The sequence below is a fragment of the Pseudophryne corroboree genome, chromosome 3 (genome assembly GCF_028390025.1).
Source record: "Pseudophryne corroboree isolate aPseCor3 chromosome 3, aPseCor3.hap2, whole genome shotgun sequence".
Lineage (NCBI taxonomy): Eukaryota > Metazoa > Chordata > Amphibia > Anura > Myobatrachidae > Pseudophryne > Pseudophryne corroboree.
In genome coordinates, this window is record NC_086446.1 from 407,629,601 (window position 1) to 407,652,737 (window position 23,137).

The 23,137-nt window shown below is 46.9% G+C and overlaps 1 protein-coding gene across 4 annotated transcripts in view; it reads right to left on the reverse strand.

Moving 5' to 3' along the window:
- The window catches only part of SAMHD1 (SAM and HD domain containing deoxynucleoside triphosphate triphosphohydrolase 1), a 272,305-nt gene that overhangs the window by 211,720 nt on the left and 37,448 nt on the right, over positions 1-23,137 (reverse strand). The window contains exon 1 of one of the 4 annotated variants that reach the window (XM_063960184.1): positions 6,936-7,026. The exons of the other annotated variants lie outside the window; for them this stretch is intronic. The gene's annotated coding sequence lies outside the window, so the exon portion shown is untranslated. Of the gene's footprint in view, positions 1-6,935; positions 7,027-23,137 lie in introns of those variants that run through there. 4 annotated transcript variants of the gene reach the window in all.

Consider the following 23,137-nt stretch of genomic DNA (forward strand, 5'->3'; position numbering starts at 1 on the left):
ATGGCTCCGGTAATCGTAATGAACAGTCTCCAACTTATTTTTCTTAAAAGTTATTAAGTCAGTCCTGTACCGGTCGATCTGTGCAGTAAGTTTTTCAAGCCACTTTTCAGATTTATCATCAACAAGTTTTGGTTGATGGTGGGTCCTAAAATTGTCAAGGTCAGTTCGTGTGCGTTTTAACTCATTCCCAACCTCCTCAACTACCAGCAGTATTAAGTCTAGGGAGCACTTATTTAAAACACCACACCATTTACTGCAAAAACTAGGGTTGGTGCGTCCAATGGTGGGAATATTATGGACTCTAAATCCACGTGGGATCTTTTTTTGTCGGTAATAATCCGACAAAAATTACCCATGTAGGACTAAATCTACTTCCCGTTTACTTAATCTTAATAATTTATAATAAAGGTCTACTGCACTATCAGCCGGTACCTGATTGAATTCCTCCTGCTGAAAAAGTACTTTCTCTGCGTCATCATCAGTGATCCGGTATCAACCAATTCAAGCATTAAAACTTTTTTAAGGATGGTTGAGAATGATTTGGATGTATCCACTAGAAAGTCAAACTATTATTACAACTTATCTTTTGAACAGAGAATGGCCATTAAGTCTTTACAAAATAACAGTGAGATTGTAATACGCACAGCAGACAAGGGTGGGGCTGTGGTGGTGTTGGACTACCAATATTATCATGATGATGTTCTAAGACAATTGAGTGACACTGACACTTACTCCAAGAGAAGGTCTAATCCAATGTATGAGATAAAGTCTAAAGTGGATGCATTGCTAGCAAGAGGAGTAACTAGTGGATATCTTGATGAACATCTGGTGAGAGTTTTAACAGTGGAACATCCAGTGACCCCAATATTGTATTGTATCCCTAAGATACATAAATCGGCCGATAGGCCTCCAGGCCAGCCAATAGTATCTGCAGAAAATTCGGTACTACAACCATTAGCTAAGTATGTAGATTTTCTATTACAACCTGTGGTTGTTAGTAGTAAGAGCTACATACAGGACACTGGTGACTTTTTGGATAAGCTGACTCAAATAGAGGGTTTACCAGCTGATTGTGTATTTGCAACAATGGATGTGGCATCGTTGTACACTGTCATTCCCCATGATCTTGGTGTTCTGGCTGTGGAACGAGCATTGTCTGTTTTTGAATTCTGTGGCCCTCCAGTTGATTTCGTTTGTGACATGATTCGAATCATTCTTACACAAAATCATTTTCAGTATACAGATTGCTTTTATGTGCAGAATGCTGGGACCGCGATGGGTTCGAATTTAGCGCCTGTGTATGCTAATATATTTATGACCCAGTATGAAGAGATGAACATCTATCCCATCTTCGGTCCCAGCATTCTGCACTATTATAGATATATTATTGATATTTTCATCATATGGAAGGGCTCCTGTGATAGTTTTAAAGACATGGTATCTAAGCTTAATGGGCTTTCTAGCCCTATTCGTTTTACATGTAATGTTCAATCTGACCGGATAGAGTTCCTTGATGTTCAGGTGTTTAGGGATGGAAATCGGATAGGTACTACCCTATACCGTAAAAGTACGGAAAGGAATACATTTTTGTATTCCACGAGCCATCACCCTGATTCTCTCAAAAATGGTTTGCCAATCTCCCAGTTTTTGCGCGTAATGCGTAATAACACACAAATAGATCTACGTGAAGTACAACTTATGGAGATGGCTACCAGATTTGAGGAAAGAGGGTATGGATCTGGAATGATCAAGAAGGCCCTTAAAAGGGCACGTTTTATCTTTTCGGGTAGGCAAAAACCCACAGGTCCAAAACCGTTGGATAGAATGGTGGTTACCACTCAATACGACATCAATGCTCCCACATTTGCAAGTTCGGTGAAAAAGCATTGGCCCATTATTGCAGCCGACAAAGCATTTCAAAAAGTTGCGAAGAAACCATTAATATCTTTTTCAAGAGGTCCAAATTTGAAACAATTGTTGATGCAGCCTATGAAGAATTTTAATAATAAACCAAAGGCCACTTGGCTCACTACCCGGAGGACGGGTTGTTTCAAATGCTCTGGATGTACGACATGTAATAGCATGTTAACAGGAAAAGTGTTTGCTCATCCGCACTCTGGGAAGAAAATTCCAATTAAACATCAAGTCACATGTACATCGGACTTTGTCATTTACATCTTACTGTGTCCGTGTGGACTTTATTATGTGGGCAAAACCACTACCACCTTTAGGGAAAGGATGGCAAACCACCGTCTTTCTATCCGGCAGGCAATTTTGAACCAAAAAAGTGATAAACCGGTGGCTCTGCATTTTTTTTCAAAATGGACATCAACTAGCAGCACTAAAGTGCATGATTATAGACCACATCCCTAAATTGGCTAGAGGCGGTGATCGAGGGAAAAAGTTACTTCAAACTGAATCTCGTTGGATACATATGTTGGACACTAAGTCCCCAAGGGGATTAAATGAGAGTAATAACTTTCGATGCTTTCTTTAGGGCTATATTATGAAGTGACATTTCTACTTTTTCATTATTTTTTTCATTTTTATTTTTTGTTACATATATGATCTGCCTCTATCTCGTGCCCACTGTCCTCAATAGGATTAATTAATTTTTATATATTTTTTTGTTTTTGTTTTTTCAATTTTTTGTTATTATACTTATATTTTTGTTTGGTTGTTTACTGTTGATTGTCATGTTTTGCACATTGCATTTCAGGGTGGAATCATAATCCAGTAGCCATATCTGTGGGCAGACATTTAATGACATATACAATTATGTTATGTACATGGTATTTTATCATATTTAAGTTCCCATTACTTAGTCTGCTTGATCAGGTTTTTCGGATTGAATATTATGGTGTCGTCTGGTTGATAACTCTGCGCATTGTGTCTATAGTACATTCATTGATGTAATTGATTGAATGCAAAATAATGTGGGGGGCAAAGCCTCTGTGATTCCGTGTGATGATACATGGAGACGGCAGTCTGCTGGATCTATCGCATGGGCACTATGGCAACGACCCTATTCATATGTGACATTATGCCTTGCTGGCTATGTGGATCGGGGAATGGGTCACATGACATCCATAGTCTAGCCGGACCGTGGAACGCAGAAGCGTGTACGGCATCGGCGTGACATGGATGGTCATGTGTTTGACCCGGAAATCCCCAGCGCTGTGGAACGCACGCGCGTCCCGGCTCACATCCGCTATGAAGTTTGTCTGGCACATGCGCAGTAGGCTGAGACGCACGCCGTTGGCAGTGGGGTGATGAACTCTGATCAGCTGCAGTGAGTAACGAGGTATTTAGTGGGCTATAAAATTGGTTTTGTGTATGTTGGATGTCTGCTCGCGGATGGCTCTGGATGGTGGAAGGTGACTGTGACTTGGTGTGCGGGTCTTGAACGGTCCATATGGGACCGAGGTCGACGGACGTACTGGTTTGATCTTTATCACATCCTTTCTATATGCAAGACACTCGTTTATGAAAAAGCATTTGATGATGCTGTATAAGCTGCATTTTATTCAATGAATTTTTTTTTTTGCTGAGCCACCACCATCAATGTGATTCCTCCTGAAATGCCCATGGTTGGGTGAAAATAAATTTTCATGAGATTTTTTCATTTATCATGACTGTTTGAGTGCCTCTTTTCTATTTATATCTATACTGGACCATTAAGGAACAGATTATAGAGAGCACCTGGATACATTTTTTAAAGTGTGCAAATGTTATATATATATATATATATATATACATACACATACATACACACACACATACATACATACATATATACATATACACACACACATATATATATATATATATATATATATAACAATGTATATTCACACATACTCAGACCTTATAATATAAATATATATATATATATATATATATATATATATATATGTATATATATATATATATATATATTTCATATATGCATACATGCACACATACACATATATATTATATACCCATATACATACAGTGATCGCGCTGAGCCCAAAAAAAAGTGGGTCCCAGGGACCCCTAACTTTTAAAAATTGGGGTCCTACCGGTTCTTTTCTGGGTCCCATCGGAATTAAGTTTTTTATTCATATTAATCTTATTTGGACACTACAGAAGTGTTGCAAGGTGGGGGAATGGGGTGACAGTGCTGCTGGGGTGTGTAGCATGCAGGACACTCTGCCCCAGAGCTTTAACTAGATATTTTGGTGCCCTTTGGCAGAAAGTGAATTGGAGTTCCACCGCCCAGATCCGAAACAGGTGGTGCGCGCCGCAGGCGCGTCGCAAAAATTTAGGGGCATGGCTTCATGGAGAAGGGGCGTGACCACATAATAGTGCCAATTCACATTACACCACACTGTAGTGCCGCTTATACACATTGCACCAGGTAGAACCTCCTATATACACTGCGCCAGGTAGAGCACGCCGTTATACACACTGCGCCAGGTAGAGCACGCCGGTAGAGCACGCCGTTATACACATTGCGCCAGGTAGAGCACGCCGTTATACACATTGCGCCAGGTAGAGCACGCCATTATACACATTGCAGCAGGTAGAGCACCCCGTTATACACATTGCGCCAGGTAGAGCACCCCGTTATACACATTGCGCCAGGTAGAGCACGCCGTTATACACACTGCGCCAGGTAGAGCACGCCGTTATACACACTGCGCCAGGTAGAGCACGCCGTTATACACATTGCAGCAGGTAGAGCACGCCATTATACACATTGCGCCAGGTAGAGCACGCCATTATACACATTGCGCCAGGTAGAGCACGCCATTATACACATTGCGCCAGGTAGAGCACGCCATTATACACATTGCGCCAGGTAGAGCACGCCATTATACACATTGCGCCAGGTAGAGCACGCCATTATACACATTGCGCCATGTAGAGCACGCCATTATACACATTGCGCCAGGTAGAGCACGCCATTATACACATTGCGCCAGGTAGAGCACGCCATTATACACATTGCGCCAGGTAGAGCACGCCATTATACACATTGCGCCAGGTAGAGCACGCCATTATACACATTGCGCCAGGTAGAGCACACCGTTATACACATTGCGCCAGGTAGAGCACGCCGTTATACACATTGCGCCAGGTAGAGCACGCCGTTATACACATTGCGCCAGGTAGAGCACGCCATTATACACATTGCAGCAGGTAGAGCACACCGTTATACACATTGCGCCAGGTAGAGCACCCCGTTATACACATTGCGCCAGGTAGAGCACGCCGTTATACACATTGCGCCAGGTAGAGCACGCCGTTATACACATTGCGCCAGGTAGAGCACGCCGTTATACACATTGCGCCAGGTAGAGCACGCCGTTATACACATTGCGCCAGGTAGAGCACGCCATTATACACATTGCAGCAGGTAGAGCACCCCGTTATACACATTGCGCCAGGTAGAGCACCCCGTTATACACATTGCGCCAGGTAGAGCACCCCGTTATACACATTGCGCCATGTAGAGCACGCCGTTATACACATTGCGCCAGGTAGAGCACGCCATTATACACATTGCGCCAGGTAGAGCACGCCGTTATACACATTGCGCCAGGTAGAGCACGCCGTTATACACACTGCGCCAGGTAGAGCACGCCGTTATACACACTGCGCCAGGTAGAGCACGCCGTTATACACACTGCGCCAGGTAGAGCACGTACCTTCCGCACCACCAGGGCCCTGCGCTGTCACCGCTGCTTCCGTCAGGCAAAAGAAGTGAGAAGTTTGAGGGGGGGGGGGGGGGGGGGGGGGTGTACCCAATGCGGCCACCTCGGGAACTGGCTCTCCTGTCACAGGCCCGCTAGCTGAGCGTCCGTAGGGATGCTGGGGACACCTGATGGTACTGGTGCAGCCCGCTCTTCTCCCCAGCAGCGGTATGGGGGCAGAGCACAGCAGGGGCTGGAGGTGAGGTTCCTGGCCGGTCACCGCTGCTCTCCCTCACACAGATCGCGGGAGAGCACACCGGAGGCAGCCGAGAGGGAGGCAGATATCGGGTTGGGAGGGAGCTGCAGTTCACGGTGTTGGCGAGTCACCGCCCGCCCTCAGCACACGTCTTCTCTCGGCCTGGCTCCCGTGTGAAGCCGCTGCAGCCAACTACTTGTAAATTGAAGGGGACGGTGCTTCCTGCCTGTACAGAGCGGAGCCTTACCACAGGCAGTGTGGCGGTGCCCCCTCCCCCTCCTGGTCACTGCACGTGACCAAGAGGGGGAGGGGGCACCGCCAGACTGCCAGTGGTAAGGCTCCACCTCCGCTCTGTACGGGCAAGAAGCGCCGTCCTCTTCAATTTACAAGTAGTTGGCTGCAGCGGAGCGCGTCCCGGGGACCCTCCCATTTTTGAAATGTGAGTCCCCGCCTTCAGATCCGGGTAAAATACGCGCTATAGCGCGTATTTGCGAACACTGTACATATATCCAGATATATCCTGATTCAGAGGTATAATAATTTTAAGAAGTCTGAAACTAAATGTGACCACTCACAGGCTTAAAAAACCTGAGATGTCTGCTGCTTAACCGCAGCTTAGTTAATGGGTCCCGTATCCAGTGTGGTGTGGCTGTAGATTTAAAAGTACCTACAGCATCTTGTATTCCCAGGTGGGTAACCAGGCCCAACACTGCTCAGCTTCCAAGATCAGATGAGATCGGGCGTATCCAATTGTGGTGTGGCTAAGTGAATTAAGCAAAGCTGCTGCAGGTGAGCCTGAACTCACAATGCTTGCAGTGCTCCACAGATACCGTTTTATAATCACCATGTGCTGACCAATTGTATAACACATCTTACTTTACAACAGTGAACAAAGCCAGTATTTGGCTGACCACAGCCATGATTCAGATTTGCAGTCTTTGGGATAATATCATTATAAACAGTTATGATAAGAATAATAGTCTTTGCTGGTGTCTTACTCATTATACAGACAGACAATACAAAAAACAACTTGCGCGAGCAATATGCCTGATTCCAAATTCCCCTTAACACCCCTGCGCCTTCAATGGAGGAGAGATGTAATACAGGAAATTCTGGAAAAACAACAGGAAAAATGGTTAAATATGCAGACTTATAATGATGTAAGCAGATTTAATAAACATACTATATTGCATTCAAACCTGCACATATCTGATCAGCATGTATGCTGTTTAACAAAGACTTAATAGCCTATTGTAATACATATGCAGCGCTGCTGTATTCCAGTAAACATACTTTCTTTTATCAACAAGAGTTGAATCATGAGATTTTATTTAGTGACCCTGACATTTCTGTGTGCAGGGAACATCACTGTGGCATCAAAGTTACTCACTAGGCTATGGAGCCTGCCTTTTACAAAAACTCTCATTTGTGTGCCTCCCCCCCAACCTCGCCCCCCCCCCCCCTCCCCGTGCTCCGTGTATCGTTCTCTATACACGGAGCCGGGCTAAGGTGGAGAGGGAGCCGGAAGCGGCATCAAGGGCCGGGGAGCGCGCTGCATAGAGCCGTGGAGCGGCCTATGCATAAATCAACGTGGCCGGCGCGGCTCAGAGCGGCGGGGGACACAGCATAGACAGCGGTGCTGGAAACGGCGGCTGAAGGCAGCCACACACACAGTATCCCACACAGCGGGGCGGCAGTGTGAGCTGACCGCCCCGTTCAACATACCTGGACCCTGTGGTGAGGGCTATGACGGGGCTTCTCTATAAGTTCCGTCCAGCCTTTACTGCAGGTTTTAGACCTGCCCGTGGCAGTGAGGGAGCTCTTTTTAGAGAGGTCCGACACCCACAGCTGCTTCAGCAGCTTCCACTATCCTGAACCCTCGCCTTTCTGGAAGGGGGGAAGGGATGTGGAACATTGAAAAATCAAAAATAAATCCAATAACTGGAGAAACTCCACAGGCCTAGTTGCTCGGTGAGCACCGAAAAAATACTGAGGTACTCTGGGATATGGAGGGGAGAAGTAGTCTCAAATTTTAACTTATTCAGTGCCTAGTTCCTGTGGAACCGTCCATATCCCTAGAGTACTCCAGTGACCCCTAGTGGATGAAAAAGAAAAGAAGCTGGTAAGGCAGATTTGAAAAATCGGTGAGGGGGAACATCTTGAAACTCCAGTTTGTACCCCTGGGACACTATTTCTAAAACCCATGGGTCCAGAGCCGAACGAGCCCAGAATTGACTGAAGAGCTTGAGACGTGCCCCCACCGGTGCGGACTCCGCAGAGGAGCTCCAGCGTCATGCGGTTGATTTGGCAGAAGCCGGGGAGGACTTCTGCTCGTGGGAACCTGCCACGGCCGGAGATCTTTTACCTTTTCCTCTTCCTCTATTGGCAAGGAAGGAATAACCTTTTGTATTATTTGGCCGAAAGGACTGCATCTGAAAGTGGTGAGCTTTCTTTTGTTGTGGAGGAACATAAGGCAAAAATGACAACTTACCCGCGGTAGCCGTATGTTACCAAATCAGTGAGACCCTCACCAAACAAGACACTACCTTATATGGGAGAGACTACATAGCTTTCTTAGAGTCAGCATCAGCATTCCATTTATGAATCCACAATGCTCGTCTAGCTGAAATTGCCATGGCATTGGCTCGTGATCCCAAAATGCCAATATCTCTCGCCGCCTCCTTCAGGTAGGCCGCAGCGTCCCTGATATAATCCAGAGTTAACAGGATGCTATCCCTATCTAGGGTATCTATATCAGATGACAAGTTATCTGTCCATTTTTCAATAGCAGTACTCACCCACGCCGATGCAATGGTTGGTCTGAGCAGCGTACCTGTGGCGACGTAAATGGATTTTAATGTATTCTCCTGTCTACAATCCGCAGGATCCTTAAGGGCTGCCGTGTCAGGAGACGGTAAAGCCTCCTTTTTAGACAACCGTGATAGGGCCTTGTCCACAATGGGGGATGATTCCCACTTATCTCTATCCCCAGAGGGGAACGGATACCCCACCTGAATCCTTTTGGGAATCAGAAACTTTTTGTCAGGATTTTCCCACATTTTTTCAAAAAAGGTATTCAGTTCATGAGAGAGGAAATGTTACCTCAGGTTTCTTTCCCTTAAACATACAGACCCTAGTATCAGGAACAGCAGGGTCCTCCGTGATATGTAACACGTCTTTTATTTGCACAATCATGTACTGAATGTTCTTTGCCAATTTTGGGTCTAATCTGGCATCACTATAGTCGACACTGGAGTCAGTGTCGGTATCTGTGTCTGCCAACTGAGCAAATGAACGTTTCTGCGACCCCGAGGGGGTCTGGACCTGTGATAACACATCCTCCACAGATTTCTTCCATGCCTGGTTCTGAGATTCAGATTTATCGAATCGCTTATTAATAAGAGCTACATTAGCATTCAAGGCATTCTACACATTTACCCAATCAGGAGTCGGCGGTGCCGACAGGGTCACTCCCACAGCCGCTTCTGTCCCTACCACAGTCTCCTCCTGGGAAGAGCACTCAGCCTCAGACATGCCGACACATGTGTACCGACACCAACAGACACACTGGGCAAATAGGGGACAGACCCACAGTAAAGCCCGTCAGAGAAACACAGAGGGAGTTTGCCAGCTCACAACCCAGCGCTCAATCCCAGATCTGAAACTCTAATATAAAGCCCCAGATCAGTAGCGCATTTATATTTGCACCAAATTATGTGCCCCCCACCCCCGTTTTGCACCCTGTTACTTGTACAGCAGTGTTTGGAGGAGAGGACCAGCGTCTCTGCAGCTTCTGTGAAGAGAAAATGGCGCTGATGTGAGCTGTGAGGGCTAAGCACCGCCCCCTTAATGGCGCGCTTCATCCCCGCTATTTTCTTAATATAATATACTGGCGGGGGTTCGGATTTTGTGCCCAGGCGCTATATTCCACTTTTGGCAGCCTAAAAATTAGGATTTTATGCTGCCCAGAGCGCGCCCCCCCTCCCCCCTGTAGTGCCTCTGTGTGTGCGGGAGCATGGCGCGCAGCGCGATCGCTGTGCGGTACCTCAGAAAGCCGTCACTGAAGTCTTCTATCTTCTTCTACTCACCTGTCTTCTGACTTCTGGCTCTGCAAGGGGGGTGACGGCGGGCTCTGGGGAGTGAACCCCTAGGCGTACCTAGTGTTCCAAACCCTCAGGAGCTAATGGTGTCCTGTAGCCAAGAAGCAGAGCCTTTAAACTCATTAGAAGTAGGTCTGACTTCTCTCCCCTAAGTCCCACGATGCAGAGAGATTGTTGCCAGTAGTCTCCCTGAAAATAAAAAACCTAACAAAATCTTTTCAGAGAAACTCAGTAGAGCTCCCCTGTGTGTGACCAGTCTCCTGGGCACAATTCTAAAACTGGAGTCTGGAGGAGGGGCATAGAGGGAGGAGCCAGTTCACACCCCTTTGAAAGTCTTAAAGTGCCCATGTCTCCTGCGGATCCCGTCTATACCCCATGGTTCTTGAAGTGTCCACAGCATCCTCTAGGACGTATGAGAAAAGGAATTTTTTGCTGGCTCGCTCAGGAAAATATTCCAACAGAACCTCCACTGAAAGAAACTACGGTGCTGAAGGGTCTGGTAGGAGCCTAAGGTTGGGTACATGGGGTTTTCCACTGTTGGAGTGGGTCGTAGTACAGGCCAGCGAAAGGCAGGAGCGAGTGAAAGCGCTCGGTAAGGACTTTCACCATTTTTCGTATTGTGTATTTGGATTTGTGTTTAAAAGGCCCACAATGGGAGCCAAGTGCACAAGCGAGAGACGTTCGGCAGCCAGGGTTCAGGCTGGAGAGTTAGGGCCAAGAGGGTCCGCAAGGTTGATAATGTGTGGGAAGTATGGTCCACACGCAGAGGATTTTTGTGACGAATGGGTATGTATGACTGCTGAAAAGGCATCATTTCCTAGGGTTGGTAGTTTTGAACCAGAGGTGCTGCAGAACGTAAGGAATAGAATATGTCTGATCAAATCTAAGAAACAAAGGATCAGACATAACGACTGTTTTAATATATGGCAACCAGAGGGAGATATGCAAAAAGAACTTGCTCGCACAGCAAGTTCCAAACCCGACAGGAATGTGATTGCGAGCACACCATCACGGACACATGTTGATGGAGAGAAAACAGCTACAACCAATGGTACATCGGCAAATGATAGGAACGTGCATATAAATTGTATTAACCCTAACCCATGCATATTGTACCCTGTTTTAAGTTCTCTCAAAGATCATAGGAAGATGATGGACCCAGCCTAATCTCAGCATTCTACCAGGCAGCCACCTTGCATGAAACTCAGGTGGGCGCAGCCCAACCAGTAAGAGCAGTGACGGTGTCTTCCACTGGAGGGACGGGTGAGATCATAGCCACCGGTAAGTGCGAGACTGTTCATTACGCAGAGACGGTAACGCCTCACAGTGAGCCGATTAGGAATGGAATGGTAGGGTAACATCCTGTCTGGGTAATAGCAACTCCCAATTGGAGAACCAATAGCCAGGGAGTAACCCTCATCAGAAATACTGCAATGTATTGCCCGTGGACCAGATCGGAACTACAGTCAATCATTTCAGAATTCCCCGATCCCCAGAGACATTTAGCCAGATGTCAGAAGTTTATTAAGGATCTGGGTAATGCCCATGAACCTACAAACAAAGATTTGTGGACAGTTTTAAAAGCGTGCCTACCCCCTAATATTGACACCCAAAAGTTTATCACGGATTGTAAGATAGAGGCAGACGGTCCTCTGACTGACGAATACAATCAGGAAAACAAGAAACAAATCAATGAACAACTAGGATTGTATTTACCTACAATTGTAAAATGGAGCAAAATTTTCTCAAACAGAGAGAAAATGAAATAACATCTGAGTATTTCCATAGAGCTTTACAAACCATGGCTAAGTACAGTGGGGTATCGGATATAAGGAACGACGCGAACCACAGGGAGGTGGCTGTCTCTGTGCTAATGGACGGGCTCAATAAGGCATTGAAAGTCAGGGTACAGACTTCTTTGCCCAATTGGAGAGGGGTCACTGTAGAGAGTCTGCTATTGAGCATGACAGGAATATCTCCAAACGTAAAGAACAGCAGTAGAAGAGGTTGATGACTGAGTATACAAGCACTTGAAGGGATGCCCGATCAACCAAGACCCCAGGCCCCTAAAGACTAGAACCGGGTAAGAATATGTTATGCTTGCAGAAAAGAGGGACATTTTGCCAGAGAATGTATGAATACAGGGACACATAGTAAATATAGACCCCCTAGACAAAGAATACGAGCCACGTTATCAAACACATAGATGGGACCAAGGGACATATAGTAAGGATTTAAAGCCATATAGAAAGAAATACCACTGGTAAACACTAATTCGGGAAATGGGAAGAACCGGAAAAGTGCAACATTACCCTTTGACAAGACCTGCTGGAGTTACGATCGGGGCCTCTATGATGCTAAACCCTTTCTTTTTTTTTCTAGCAGCAGTGGCCCCTGACTAACTTAATCGAGAGACTTTGTTAAAAATGAAATACATATAAAGTGTACTCCCGCTCAGGAAGTACAAAGTATGTTAGATACCCACAAAAGACTAATGTTGCATTCCACTGTTCTAGATTCATGTCCGTCACAGGTAGAGGAAATGATCTTGCAAAATACCGTGTTCCCTATGAACTTAGGATGGACAGGACACTGGATTGATGGCTGGGATAGTCCCAGTAGTGATACAACAAGCACAAACTTTAAAGGGGAGTAGACCATGTAGTTAATCAATTCCCCGTAGTGCCCAATCCAGTTGTCATTTTAATAAAATCCTCTTCACCTCTACAAACCTGTCACCAACCTCTATTCTGTTTCTTCACAGTGTCCTCTTCATCTCTGCGTTCACCTACAGGGGGGGGGGGGGGGTACAATACATGGACCCGATTCTCCCAAGGTCAAGTGACAGCCTGGGTATTTTCTCCCAAGCCCTGCATGACTGTTTACAGTCCTTTCAGCCTGAGAATGGGTCGGCGCTGATGCGACATGTTGATGACTTGTTGTGCGCCGATTCATTTGAATCGTCCCTGGCAGATCAAAATAGTTTCTGTTTCGTCTCTTCCAAACAGAACACCAGTTCTCAAGGGATAAACCGCAGTTGTGTGTGGCAAGGGTCAAATACCTGGGACATAGTACTGGTACATAATTTGACAGTTTATACACCACATGCCGTATTGGTCCTTCAAAGTTCTGCCCGAACCCAGTTTGTCTCATCAGCACGATGGCACCAGTATTACTGCAGTGTGCCTTGTCAGGCACAAAGGGTGGAGGAGGATAATACTGGTGAAGGGAAATTTTGTATAGACATAGATGTGCATGATGGTGTGGAATATCTGAATCAGACCTTACTACGAGACCAGACAAAAGCGACAGCCCGTTGGTGAAAGCAAACCGGATATTTTCTTTTTTTTCCCCCTCTCTTCTCTCTCCCCTAGAGATGTTTTTACCCTACACAAAAAATACACAACAGTAAATCGAAATGCAAAATTTGTGTTCCCTACAGGAGAAGGCTGTCTTGAAGGCGAAGGGACATGGGCCCTCATTCCGAGTTGATCGCTCGCTAGCTGCTTTTAGCAGCAGTGCAAACGCTAAGCCGCCGCCCTCTGGGAGTGTATCTTAGCTTAGCAGAAGTGCGACTGAAAGGTTAGCAGAACTGCTCGTAAAAATTTTCATGCAGTTTAAGCAGCTCCAGACCTACTCCTTCCTTGCGATCACCTCAGTCAGTTTAGTTCCTGCTTTGACGTCACAAACACGCCCTGCGTTCGGCCAGCCACGCCCCCGTTTCCCCAGACACGCCTGCGTTTTTACCTGACACGCCTGCGTTTTTTTGGCACACTCCCGGAAAACGGCAAGTTGCCACCCAGAAACACCCCTTTCCTGTCAATCACTCACCGATCAACACAGCGACGGAAAAGCATTGCTCGACCTTGTGTAAAACTGCATTGTTTTGTGTGAAAGTACTTCGCGCGTGCTGCGGCCCGTACGCATGCGCAGAAATGCCGCTTTTACACCTAATCGCCGCACTGCGACCAAAAGCAGCTAGCGAACAACTCGGAATGAGCACCATGGTCAGGAGTCCTCAGGACTTTGGAGAGATGGACAAGGTAAGCCAGTGGCCCCCAGGGCATATCTCCCGAGCCTAGCTGAAGCGGCACATGGTCTGACTCATCTGGGCGAGGAAGGTATGTGCAAATTGGTAAGAGCCTACTGGAGCGCACCAGGGTTCTCTTCTCAGGCGAGCAGAAAAGCTATGACGTGTCTTGCTTGCTTGAGGAAGAATATTGGTAAGACAATACCAACGGAGCCATCCCATATACCTCCTACAGACGGACCTTTCCAGGTAATACAAATCGACTTCATGCAGCTACCACCCTGTAGGAATTTAAAGTATGTTTTAGTATGTACCGATGTCTTTTCGAACTGGGTAAAAGCATTCCCTGCTGCCACAAATACTGCCGTATTCACTGCAAAGAAAATCATGCAGGAATGTGTATGTAGATATGGTATCCATAAAATGATTGAAAGTGATAAGGGGTATCCATTTTACAGGTGAAGTCTTTCAGGTCATGTGCAAACTGCTGGGTATTAATAGTAAGCTACATACTCCATGCCGGCCACAGGCCAGTGCGAAGGTGGAGAGAATGAATAGCTCTATTAAGAACAAGCTGAGCAAAGTGATGGCTGAAACTGGACTGTTGTGGTCAGAAGCACTGCCACTAGTGTTGTACAGCATCATAACCACTCCCAGGTCACCGCTTAACCTATCACCCTTCGAAATTCTTTTTGGACGACAGCCTCATGTAATGATAGACCCCCAGGATGATTTGAAGTGCAATAATGAAATGACTGTGCAATATTTGGTTAGGATGAGCCAGCAACTGAGAAACCAGCAAAGGAATCTGAAACTGGCGATTCCTGACCTACCAAACAGTAAATTGTCATGACATTGAACCTGGGGACTATGTGATGATTAAAAATTTTCTACGCTCAGGTTGCCTCATTGACAGGTGGGAAGGACCGTATCAAGTTTTGTTGACCAGCACGACAGCACTGAAGGTTGCTGAGAGAGAGAGACTTTGGTCCACTCGTCCCACTGCAAAAAGGTCGCTGACCCAGAGAAAATTTGTGCGAAAGAGAAAGGTGAAGAAAACCTCGTATCACTAGAGAATCTGTTCCGGGAAAGCTGAGAGGCGGGATTGTTGGACGGCACCTGGTAATGTCGTAACATTTTTCTTTTTCTCCTACAATCACCCCCCCCCCCCGTACTGCATTTCTCCCTTCCGAAATGGATCCAAACCAAGAGACTGTGTTCCGGCTTTTTTTTGTCACTATTTTTGATCAGGACAATTTGTTTTTGTGAGGGCCCCCAAGAAGTCGAGCAAGGATCTGGAATGGGTTTTGATGGAGAGGATGGATTCGTAGGACCCCAGGATCAGTCCATCACTATGGTCAAAGCTGGTATAAGTTAGAGATCTGGTTGTCACAGAGCTCGGAGGAAATGTGAAGGGTTATTGTCTGATGAATACTGCATATGTAGGTACTGCGATAACATAGTTGAAGATGGGTGCATCCAGAGATGTCAAACAATAATATCGACATGGGCGGACATCATTTGAGTGATTACCACTCATTAGTGGGTACGGTGTTACACCAAACGGAATGCTGGGTGTGCTCGCAAGTACCTCAAGGACAGAGTAAGTCGGGATTAGTGCCATACCCTTTAACAGTAAATGAGGTTCTCGAATTGCATGGGGGAAGACCGGTGGACAAGAAATTTAATATAACTAGGCCCCCTAGCTTGAAGCTCCACCAGTACCATGTACATAGGTCACTGCTGTGTTTTAACGTGTCCAATTTCCGGAAAAAAGGAAATTGGGACGTGACATGGAACAATCAGACAATGACCTTCTCACATAGAGCTGATAAAGTACCCATCAACTCCGAACTTGTACGTAGGATAGCCACAAGTGGGAGGTACTTCAGACAGAGGTATACACGTGGGATCAAAACCATGTGGGCTGGTAAAGTGTCACAGGAATATTGTGCCCACATCATCCAGCCCAATACTTGTACTGAACAAATGGGAGAACTGGGGACCAGTTTCTTCGTAAGAAAATAGGATTTTAATACCTACCGGTAAATCCTTTTCTCCTAGTCCGTAGAGGATGCTAGGGACTCCAAAAGGACCATGGGGTATAGACGGGATCCGCAGGAGACATGGGCACACTATAAGACTTTGAATGGGTGTGAACTGGCTCCTCCCTCTATGCCCCTCCTCCAGACCCCAGTTATAGGAACTGTGCCCAGGGAGACGGACATTTCGAGGAAAAGGATTTTTGTTAACCAAGGGTGAGACATACACCACAACACACCATACAACATGGCTTTTAAGCAACACCAGTTAACAGCATGAACTAAAAACAGCAACTAGCTGAACATAAACGATACAAACCTTCGTCTAACAGAAGTAATGACTATCAATACAACTGCAAATAACAGTACGCACTGGGACGGGCGCCCAGCATCCTCTACGGACTAGGAGAAAAGGATTTACTGGTAGGTATTAAAAACCTATTTTCTCTTACGTCCTAGAGGATGCTGGTGACTTCAAAAAGGACCATGGGGTTTATACCAAAGCTCCAGACCAGGCGGGAGAGTGCGGACGACTCTGCAGCACCGTTTGAGTAAACATGAGGTCCTCCTCAGCCAGGGTATCAAACTTGTAGAACTTAGCAAAAGTGTTTGAACCCGACCACGTAGCTGCTCGGCAAAGTTGAAGCGCCGAGACTCCTCGGGCAGCCGCCCAAGATGAGCCCACCTTCCTGGTAGAATGGGCCTTCACTGACTTCGGCAACGGCAATCCAGCCGTAGAAGGAGCATGCCGAATCGTAGTACAGATCCAGCGTGCAATCGTCTGCTTGGAAGCAGGAGCCCCAATCTTGTTGGGAGCATACAGGACAAACAGAGCTTCTGATTTCCTAATTGGAGCCGTTCTGGCGACATAAATTTTCAAAGCTCTCACCACATCGAGAGATTTTGACACAGCCACGCCATTCGTAGCCACAGGTACCACAATAGGCTGATTTATGTAAAAGGAAGAAACCACCTTCGGCAGAAATTGTTGACGAGTCCTCAATTCCGCTCTATCCACATGGAAAATCAAATAGGGGCTCTTGTGAGACAGAGCCGCCAACTCCGACACCCGTCTTGCGGACGCCAAGGCCAAAAGCATGACCACTTTCCAAGTGAGAAATTTTAACTCAACCTTTCGCAAAGGTTCAAACCAGTGAGACATAAGAAATTGCAACACCACATCAAGATCCCACGGAGGATGGATACGCAGCACTCCCTTCACGAAAGTCTGAACCTCTGTAAGTGCGGCCAATTCCTTTTGAAAGAAAATAGATAAAGCCGAAATCTGCACTTTAATGGAACCTAATAAATTTCAGGCCTGCATCCACGCCTGCCTGCAAAAAATGGAGGAAACGACCCAGCTGAAACTCATCCGTAGGAGCCTTCTTGGCTTCACACCAAGACACATACTATCTCCAAATTCGGTGATAATGCTTCGCCGTGACCTCCTTTCTAGCCTTAAGGAGAGTGGGGATGACTTCTCCGGGAATACCCTTCCGAGCTAGGATTTGGCGTTCAACCTCCACGCCGTCAAACGCAGCCGCGGTAAGTCCTGGAAGACGCACGGCCCTTGCAGTAACAGATCCTCTCAGAGGAAGAGGCCAGGGATCTTCTATGAGCAATTACTGAAGATCCGGAAACCAGGCCCTCCGTGGTCAATCTGGAACGACGAGTATCGCCTGAACCCTTGTTCTTCTTACGATCCTCAACACTTTTGGAATGAGTGGAAGTGGAGAGAACACATATACCTAATGAAACACCCACGGAGTTACTAGGGCATCCACTGCACTGGGATGAGGGTCCCTTGACCTGGAACAATATCGCTGAAGCTTCTTGTTGAGGCGAGACGCCATCATGTCTATTTGAGGAATTCCCCAACGACTTGTCATTTCTGCAAAGACCTCTTGATGAAGACCCCACTCTCCTGGATGGAGATCGTGTCTGCTGAGGAAGTCTGCTTCCCAGTTGTCCACGCCCGGAAGGAAGACCGCTGACAGAGCGCTTACATGCTTTTTCGCCCAGCGGAGAACTTGTGGCCTCAGCCATCGCCGCTCTGCTCCTTGTTCCACCCTGGCGGTTTATGTACGCTACCGCTGTTACGTTGTCCGACTGAATCAGGACAGGTAGACCTCGCAGAAAGTGTTCCGCTTGCAGAAGGCCGTTGTAGATGGCTCTTAATTCCAGAACGTTTATGTGCAGACAAGCTTCCTTGCTTGACCATTTTCCCTGGAAATTTCTTCTTTGTGTGACCCCTCCCCAGCCTCGGAGACTTGCATCCGTGGTCACCAGGACCCAATCCTGGATCCCGAACCTGCGCCCCTCTAGGAGGTGAGAACTTTGAAGCCACCACAGGAGAGATATTCTGGTCCTGGAAGATAGACTTATTTTCTGGAGCATGTGGAGGCGAGACCCGGACCACTTGTCCAACAGGTCCCACTGAAATACCCGGGCATGAAACCTGCCGAAAGGAATGGCTTTGTAAGCTGCAACCATCTTTCCCAGCACCCGAGTGCATTGATGAATCGATACTCTTGCCGGTTTTAGAATCTCCTTGACCATGGTCTGGATTTCCAGAGCTTTTTCCACCAGGAGAAATACTCTCTGCCGTTCCGTGTCCAGGATCATGCCCAAGAAAGACAGTCGAGTCGTCGGAACCAACTGTGACTTTGGCAAATTTAGAATCCAACCATGTTGTTGCAGAATTTTCAGGGAGAGTGCCACGTTTTTTAGCAACTGTTCCTTTGATCTCGCCTTTATCAGGAGATCGTCCAAGTACGGGATAATTGTGACACCCTGCTTGCGTAGGAGTACCATCAATTCCGCCATTACCTTGGTGAAGACCCTCGGGGTTGTGGAAAGACCAAACGGCAACGTCTGAAATTGGTAATGACAATCCTGCACCGCAAACCTTAGGAAAGCTTGATGTGGAGGATATATTGGGACATGTAAGTAGGCATCTTTTATGTCGACTGACGCCATAAAATCCCCCCCTTCCACACTGGAGATCACTGCTCGAAGAGACTCCATCTTGAATTTGAAAGTTTTCAAATACGGATTGAGGGATTTTAGGTTCAGGATAGGTCTGACCGAGCCATCCGGCTTTGGTACGACAAAGAGGCTCGAATAAAACCCTTCTCCCCGTTGAGACAGGGGCACCGTGACAATGACACGCTGTTGATACAGCTTTTGCATCGCCGCACTGACTACTTCCCTTTCTGGGATAGAAACTGGCAAGGCTGATTTGAAAAAAATCGGTTGGGGGGGGGGGGGGCACCTCCTGAAACTCTAGTTTGTACCCTTGGGACACTATGTCTAACACCCAAAGATCCAGGTCCGAGTGAAACCAGACCTGACTGAAGAGTCGGAGACGCGCCCCCACCGGTACGGCCTCCCGTAGGGGAGCCCCAGCGTCATGCGGTGGACTTGGCAGAAGCCGGGGAGGACTTCTGGTCCTGAGAGCCTGACACAGCAGGCGACCTTTTTCCACTTCCTCTACCTTTTGAAGCAAGAAAGGACGACCCCCTTCCTTTTTTGTATTTATGAGGCTGAAAGGACTGCATCTGATAATGGGGTGTCTTTTTTCTGCTGTGCAGGAACATAAGGAAGAAAGGATGACTTACCCGCTGTAGCCGTAGATACCAGGTCAGCGAGGCCGTCACCAAACAAGACACTACCTTTATACAGGAGAGCTTCCATAGCCTTCTTAGAGTCGGCATCAGCATTCCATTGATGAATCCACAGCGCTCTCCTGGCCGAGACTGCCATGGCATTGGCCCTTGATCCCAAGAGGCCGATATCCCTCGCCGCATCCTTGAGGTAAGCTGCCGCGTCCCTAATATAACCGAGAGTCAAAAGAATGTTATCCCTATCCAGGGTATCCATGTCAGATGCCAAATTGTCTGCCCACTTACCAATAGCACTACTCACCCATGCCGACGCCACGGCAGGTCTGAGCAGTGCACCCGTAGTGACATAAATGGATTTTAAGGTAGTTTCCTGCTTACGATCCGCAGGATCCTTAAGGGCAGCAGTGTCAGGAGACGGAAGCGCCACCTTCTTGGACAGTCGTGATACAGCCTTGTCCACATTGGGAGATGACTCCCACTTTTCCCTGTCGTCAGAGGGAAAAGGATAAGCCATTAGAATTCTCTTGGGAATCTGCCACCTTTTGTCAGGCGATACCCAAGCTTTTTCACAAAGAGAGTTCAGTTCATGAGAGGGGGGAAACGTCACCTCAGGCTTTTTTCCCCTTATACAAACAAACCCTCGTATCTGGAACAGCAGACACTTCAGAAATATGTAAAACATCTTTAATAGCCACAATCATGTACTGAATACTCTTAACCAATTTCGGATGTAAACTGGCCTCAAAGTCGACACTGGAATCAGAGTCCGTGTTGGTATCAGTATTCGCCATCTGGGTAAATGAACGCTTTTTTTGACCCTGAGGGGGCCTGTACCTGAGACAAGGCGTCCCCCATGTATTTTCTCCACGTTTGTGTCTGAGAATCAGATTTATCCAGTCTTTTAGACAATAACGCCATATTTGCACTCAATGTACTCAACATATTCACCCAATCAGCAGTGCAGACAGTCACTCCCAGCTCTTTATCTGCGTCCACTGCAACTTCCTCCAGGGAGGAGCACTCAGCCTCAGACATGTCGAGACACACGTACCGACACGCACAAACACACTGGCTATAGGGGACAGACCCACAGGGAAGCCTGTTCGAGAAACACAGAGGGAGTTTACCAGCTCACACCACAGCGCCTATTCCAGTACCGAGAGCAATATACACTGCCTCAGATGTCAGCGCTGATATTATAAAAAGGGTTAATAGCACCAAATTACTGTGGCCCCCCTTCCCCCCCGTTTTGCTCCCTGTTACTTGTTCAGGAGAGTGGAGGTCCAGGCCAGCGTTTCTGCAGCCTGTGAAGAGAAAAATAGCGCTGGTAAGCTGTGAGGGCTAAGCCACGCCCCCTCACCGGCACACTGTAGTCCCGCTCAAAATTCAAATATTCATACTGGCGGGGGCTATATTTAGTGCCTAGGCACTTATAATATATATATATTCTGCCAGTTGTGACCTCCAGTAACATGCTGCCCAGGGCACCCCCCCCTGCAAGTGCCGTTGGAATTGTGTGTGGAAGCATGGCGCGCTGCGCGGTACCTCGTTACTGAAGTCTTCTGATCTTCTCTATACTCACCCGGCTTCTTTCTTCTGGCTCTGTGAGGGGGTTGACGGCACGGCTCCGGGAACAAGCAGCTAGGCGCACCAAGTGATCGAACCCTCTGGAGCGAATGGTGTCCAGTAGCCTAAGAAGCAGAGCCTTTGAACTCAGAAGAAGTAGGTCTGCTTCTCTCCCCTCACTCCCATGAAGCCTGTAGCCAGCAGGTCTCCCTGAAAATAAAAAACCTAACAGAAAGTCTTTTCAGAGAAACTCAGGAGAGCTCCCCTAGTGTGTGTCCAGTCTCTCTGGGTACAGAATCTAACTGAGGTCTGGAGGAGGGGCATAGAGGGAGGAGCCAGTTCACACCCATTCAAAGTCTTATAGTGTGCCCATGTCTCCTGCGGATCCCGTCTATACCCCACGGTCCTTTTGGAGTCCCCAGCATCCTCTAGGACGTAAGAGAAAAATTTGTGATATGATCTTGTTGCATTTTGTCCCCTATGTTCTTCCAGATGATGCCTATTTCATATGTGGAAGGAAAGCGTACAAGTGTCTTACTCCGAGCCCTGAAGGGTTGTTTTACATAGGCAGAGTACTACCAGAGGTCATGACCATTGCACACGACAAAATGAAAGATATTCACCGCAACGCTCAGACTCCTTATACTCATACACACTATGAACACATTGTCAAGAGACACCTCATAGATAGGACAGAGCCCGCAGCCTCTAATTTGATCCATGAATCCACCGGGATTCAAATTCTTCTCGCATTAAATATCACCCATACTGCCAGAGTAATTATAAATTATAGGTACATCCATGCGCTAGCGAACTTGATGGATAATATCACCGAGATGTATGATGACACCTTCAGGTATACGGGTAGGGAGCTACAGGCCTACAAGAAGGAGCTGGTCCAACACAGGATGGTCTTAAATTATGTCACGGCCATGACAGGTGGGTATTGTGTTACTCTGGCAACTCAATATGGTGTGAAGTGCTGTACGTATATTACAAACAGTACCGAAGACCCAAAGGAGATCATCGATCAAAAGATGAACGAGATCTTGCAGTTGAAGTGGGAGTTCAGAAGGAAACACAACCTTACTTTAGCGGCTGTGGGTAATGAATTGACCGGCTGGGCCTCATGGTTGAACCCACTGAAATGGTTCTCTGGGTTAGGAGAGTGGGCACAAAGTGTAATTGCATGTGTGGGAAAGTTTCTCCTCTGTATCCTGGGTGTCGTCATAATTATCGGTCTGATATTCCGATGTGTTCGAATTTTGATGCGGCGCAAAAATAAGACAAATTTGATGAGTCTAAGGAGCGAGGGCGTTGTAACAGCGGCAGATTTGATATATGACCCAACCGTAGAAACAGTGTTGTGATAACGAATGCAAATGAATTTCATGGCCTGTTTCTTTCACCATTTTTCTGTTTTCCCCTCTACCCAGCGACCTACAACCAGAAAAGACTTCAGTGTACCCTAATTTATGTGAATGTATTTTTATATGTCTTACCCTCATCACTGCAACGTTATCAGCACATAATAGCATACGCATACATCTCCCCACATGTATCATCAGATAAATGTGCTCCCCATTTGTTGTTATAAGAAGCTGGACACGGTGAGGGCTAATGGCCTTTGCCTAGAAAGAGCTCGGTAATGTTTGTTTGCCCATGTACAGACCCTTAATACGGGATGAGAAGGATTAAATGTATACTTCACAGTACCTCGAAGCTTACTTAGAACATATACGGCACGATGATACATGCCCCTCAGACATTTACTCATACATACACGCTTTTTCCTATCCCACTAGGCTATACATTTCCCACCTACAACTCTTATTT